This window comes from Microtus oregoni, unplaced genomic scaffold (genome assembly GCF_018167655.1).
Source record: "Microtus oregoni isolate MIOR12 unplaced genomic scaffold, Mior012 000029F_ref0000214, whole genome shotgun sequence".
NCBI lineage: Eukaryota > Metazoa > Chordata > Mammalia > Rodentia > Cricetidae > Microtus > Microtus oregoni.
In genome coordinates this window covers 16,424,177-16,429,695 of record NW_024543088.1, presented here as the reverse complement: position 1 = coordinate 16,429,695, position 5,519 = coordinate 16,424,177, and the positions used below count along the sequence as shown (strand labels likewise).

At 42.8% G+C, this 5,519-nt stretch overlaps 1 pseudogene; it reads right to left on the bottom strand.

Annotated features, from left to right (window-relative positions):
- Window positions 1-332: 332 nt before the first annotated feature.
- LOC121465098 lies at window positions 333-2,053 on the bottom strand (annotated as a pseudogene).
- Window positions 2,054-5,519: the final 3,466 nt, after the last annotated feature.

The following is a 5,519-nucleotide window of genomic DNA, read 5'->3' as shown; positions in this document are numbered from 1 at the left end:
AGCGCCACAGTGCTGACCGTAGCAGACGGACCAGCAGGCCTGCCTCGGTGACTCAAGTTGAAAGCAGGACACTGGTATATGGCTCTTGCACCCAGTATCAGGAATGTACAAATGTCTTTATTCAAAAATACAAAATAAATTACCTGTAGGCATGGACAATGACAGCAGTAAACCATTATGTATTGTCAATGGGAACCAGTAACTGATGGTTATAGTGATCAGCCAGCCTTTTTATCATTTTCTTCAGGGGCTTCTCTGAAGGTATCGGTGAGGAATCTGCCTTGAGCTTCCTGTCACAGTTCATTGGTAAGGGCAAAGCGCTATTCTAGGAATTAGAACATGCCACCTCCCATTCCCTCTCCCATTCCCCCCATCGCGCCCATTCCAGGGTCCTTCTCTTCTTTAGGAATTTCGGTCACTACAGCTTCTGCTGTCGTTAGCAAGGAGGCCACCCCAGCAGCATGCAGTAAAGCAGTTCTTATGACCTTTGTCGGATCAATGATTCCCTTTTCTACCATGTTCACAAATTCCCCGAGCATGGCATCATACCCAACTTCCGAGGAACTCTGCAGAATCTTCTCAACTATCAAAGACCCTTCAACACCCGCATTCTTAGCAATGGTCATCGCGGGAATTTTGAGTGCTCTTTTAATAATGTCTATACCTATTTTCTGATCCTCATTGGAAGGCTTTAGGGAATCCAAGACTGGGATGCAGCGGAGCAGAGCCAGCCCCTGCCTAGCATGATGCCTTCTTCCACAGCTGCTCGCGTGGTGTTGAGCGCGTCTGTAACTCTGTCTTTCTTCTCGTTCACCTCCACATCGCTTGTTCCTCCAACCTTCAATACAGCTACGCCATCTGAGAGTTTTGCGAGCCGCTCGTTGAGCTTCTCCTTTTCGTATTCACTAGTGGTGATGTCGAGCTGCTCAGTGATCTCCTGAATGTGTTTCTCAATTTGAGCCTTGTCACCTTTTCCTTTCAAAAGCATGGCGTCATCTTTAGTGACAATGACCTCTCCAACTTTTTCTAAGTCATGAGCTTGAACATCTTCAAGGTTCAGATACAACCCCTCTTCTCCAAATACCGCACCACCAGTAGCAATAGCCATATCTTTAAGCTGGTTCTTCCTGTTGTCCCCAAACCATGGTGCTTTGACTGCCACAACCTGAAGACCCACTTTCAGCCTGTTCAAGACCACTGTGCTTAGAGCTTCTCCATCAACGTCCTCAGCAATGATGGCCAAGGGCTTCCGATGAGCATTGGCAATTTCCAGAGCAGGTACGATGAACTGCACACTAGAAATCTTCTTTTCGCTCAACAGAACATAGGTGTCTTGGAATTCACATTTCTGACCTTTTGATGTGTTAATAAAATATGGGGAAATATATCCTTTGTCAAACTTCATGCCTTCAATAATTTCTAACTCATCATTCAGGGTTTTCCCATCCTTCACTGTGATGACACCCTTCCTTCCCACCTTCTTCATCGCATCAGAAATGATGTTTCCAATGTCTTTGTCTCCATTTGCAGAAATTGTGGCAACCTGAGCAATTTCTTCAGGGGTTGTCACAGGTTTAGAATGTTTTTTCAGTTCAGCAATTACAGCATCAACAGCCAACATCACACCTCTCCGGATTTCTACTGGGTTGGACCCTTTGCTGATCTTCTCAAAGTCCTCCTTGGCAATAGAACGTGCCAGAACGGTAGCCGTGGTAGTGCCATCCCTGGCCTCTTCATTTGTGTTATTGGCAACATCTTGAACAAGTTTAGCTCCGATGTTTTTGTATTTGTCCTTTAAATCAACTGACTTTGCAACAGTGACCCCATCTTTCGTTACTTTGGGACTTCCCCAGCTCTGCTCAATAATCACCGTTCTTCCCTTTGGCCACATGGTAACAGCTACAGCGTCGGCTAAAAGGTCTACACCCTGAAGCATTAAGGCTCGAGCATCCGCACCAAATTTTACATCTTTGGCATAGGCCCGAGTGAGATGAGGAGCCAGTGCCCGGAACACTGGTCTCATCTGGCGAAGGACTGCGGGTAGTCGAAGCATTTCTGCGGGGCGGAGGCGGGAGCGCAAGAGGCGAAGCAGGCCATCAGCGGCGAGTGAGGGCACTAATATGATTCTTTATGGCACTTTTAGACATCCTTACTATTCTTGTATTCTCCTCCCTCTTTTTTTTCTGTATTGTTTTTTTTCTCTCCGTAATTAAAGACCTCCAGTTTTCCAATTTCCCTCTTAAATAACCTGTAAGCTGCTCTGCCCCACACTATTGACGCCCTCCATAGTCTCTTGACTTCCCTGTTTTCTGTGTCTATTCACATAAGAAGATTTGGATCTAGGAAAGACATATGAGAAAGAACTTACACTGTTTCTCATTCTGGGTCTTGGTTTTCTCACTCAGTAAAGTATTTTCTAGACTCTTCCATTTACCTATAAATTTCAATATTTATTTTCTTTTATAGCTAAATACTATTCCTTACTATGTATGTACAACAATTTCATTATCTGTTTATCAACTGAAGGATGACATTTATGCTGTTTCCATTTCATTTTGTGAAAAGAACAGAAATGAACATAGCAGGGCAAATATCTGTGGAGAATGATATTGACCCAGTAATATTGCTATAGGCATACTTTTATCCACATATCCAAATTTCCAAGAGAACCTTTTTTGGATTTCTGGCCCTTCACTGTACCCTTGTTGATTTTTCAGGGGCCATGCTCATAGAGAAAACTAACTCCTTCTCCCCCTTCAGATACCAACAGCAGCACCTGGCTAGTGGTGGGATTAATGGCCAGGTCCCCTTTCCATGGTAGGATTTTGTCTGGCTTCAACTTTCCCATGTCTGTGTGTATTGCCACAACTGCTGTGAGTTCAAAGGTGCACCTATCTGCTGTGTCCAGAAGGCACTTTTTGTAGTTATTCACAGCCTCGATGTTTTTCACCCTTTCTTTCTTTTTTTTTTTTACTGTCAATAGAATTTTATTTATTTATTTATTTATTTTTTAAATTTATTTATTTATTAAAGATTTCTGTCTCTTCCCAGCCACCGCCTCCCGTTTCCCTCCCCCTCCCCTAATTAAGTCCCCCCCCCCAAGCCCGAAAAGCAATCAGGGTTCCCTGTCCTGTGGGAAGTCCAAGGAACCCCCCACCTCCATCCAGGTCTAGTGAGTTGAGCATCCAAACTGCCTAGGCTCCCACAAAGCCAGTACGTGCAGTAGGATCAGAAACCCATTGCCATTGTTCTTGAGTTCTCAGTAGTCCTCATTGTCCATTATGTTCAGAGAGTCCGGTTTTATCCCAGGCTTTTCCAGACCCAGGCCAGCTGATCTTGGTGAGTTCCCAGTAGAACATCCCCATTGTCTAAGTGTGTGGGTGCACCCCTCATGGTCCTGAGTTCCTTGCTCGTGCTCTCTCTCCTTCTGCTCCTGATTTGGACCTTGAGAATTCAGTCCTGTGCTCCAATGTGGGTCTCTGTCTCTTTCTACTTTCATCGCTTGCTGAAGGTTAATATTCAGGAGGATGCCTATATGTTTTTCTTTGGGTTCTCCTTATTTAGCTTCTCTAGGATCACTAATTATAGGCTCAATGTCCTTGATTTATGGCTAGAAACCAAATATGAGTGAGTACATCCCATGTTCCTCTTTTTGTGTCTGGCTTACCTCACTCAGGATAGTGTTTTCTATTTCCATCCATTTGTATGCAAAATTCAAGAAGTCCTTGTTTCTTACTGCTGAGTAATACTCTAATATGTATATATTCCATACTTTCTTCATCCATTCTTCCATTGAAGGGCATCTAGGTTGTTTCCAGGTTCTGGCTATGACTAACAATGCTGCTATGAACATAGTAGAGCATATACTTTTGTTGTATGATAAGGCCTCTCTTGGGTATATTCCCAAGAGTGGTATTGCGGGGTCCAGGGGTAAGTTGATCCCGAATTTCCTAAGAAACCGCCACACTGCTTTCCAAAGTGGTTGCACAAGTTTGCATTCCCACCAGCAATGGATGAGTGTACCCCTTTCTCCACAACCTCTCCAACAAAGGCTATCATTGGTGTTTTTGATTTTCGCCATTCTGACAGGTGTAAGATGGTATCGTAAAGTTGTCTTGATTTGCATTTCCCTGATCGCTAAGGAAGTTGAGCATGACCTTAAGTGTCTTTTGGCCATTTGAAGTTCTTCTGTTGAGAATTCTCTGTTTAGTTCAATGCCCCATTTTATAATTGGGTTGGTTAGCCTTTTACAGTCTAGTTTCTTGAGTTCTTTATATATTTTGGAGATCAGACCTTTGTCAGTTGCGGGGTTGGTGAAGATCTTCTCCCAGTTAGTGGGTTGCCTTTGTGTCTTAGCGACAGTGTCCTTTGCTTTACAGAAGCTCCTCAATCTCAGGAGGTCCCATTTATTCAATGATGCCCTTAGAGTCTGTGCTGCTGGGGTTATACGTAGGAAGTGGTCTCCTGTGCCCATGTGTTGTAGAGTACTTCCCACTTTCTCTTCTATCAGGTTCAGTGTGTTCAGACTGATATTGAGGTCTTTAATCCATTTGGACTTGAGTTTTGTGCATGGTGATAGATATGGATCTATTTTCATTCTTCTACAGGTTGACATCCAGTTTTGCCAGCACAATTTGTTGAAGATGCTCTCTTTTTTCCATTGTATACTTTTAGCTCCTTTATCGAAAATCAGGTGTTCATAGGTTTGTGGGTTAATGTCAGGGTCTTCTATTCGATTCCATTGGTCGACTTCTCTGTTTTTATGCCAATATCAAGCTGTTTTCAATACTGTAGCTCTGTAGTAGAGTTTGAAGTCAGGGATGGTAATGCCTCCAGACGCTCCTTTGTTGTATAAGATTGTTTTGGCTATCCTGGGTTTTTTGTTTTTCCATATAAAGTTGATTATTGTCTTCTCCAGATCTGTGAAGAATTTTGATGGGATTTTGATGGGGATTGCATTGAATCTATAGATTGCATTTGGTAGAATTGCCATTTTTACTATGTTGATCCTCCCAATCCAGGAGCAAGGAAGATCTTTCCATTTTCTGGTGTCCTCTTCAATTTCTTTCTTCAAAGACTTAAAGTTCTTGTCAAATAGATCTTTCACATCCTTGGTCAGAGTTACCCCAAGATATTTTATGCTATTTGTGGCTATCGTGAAAGGTGATGCTTCTCTAATTTCCCTCTCTGTTTCCTTATCCTTAGTGTATAGGAAGGCCACTGATTTTTTGGAGTTGATCTTGTATCCTGCCACATTACTAAAGGTGTTTATCAGCTGTAGGAGTTCTTTGGTAGAGTTTTTGGGGTCGCTTATGTATACTATCATATCATCTGCAAATAACGAGAGCTTAACTTCTTCTTTTCCGATACGAATCCCCTTGATCCCTTTACGTTGTCTTATTGCTATTGCTAGAACTTCAAGCACTATATTGAAGAGGTATGGAGAGAGTGGACATCCTTGTCGTGTTCCTGATTTTAGTGGGATGGCTTTGAGTTTTTCTCCATTTAATTTAATGTTA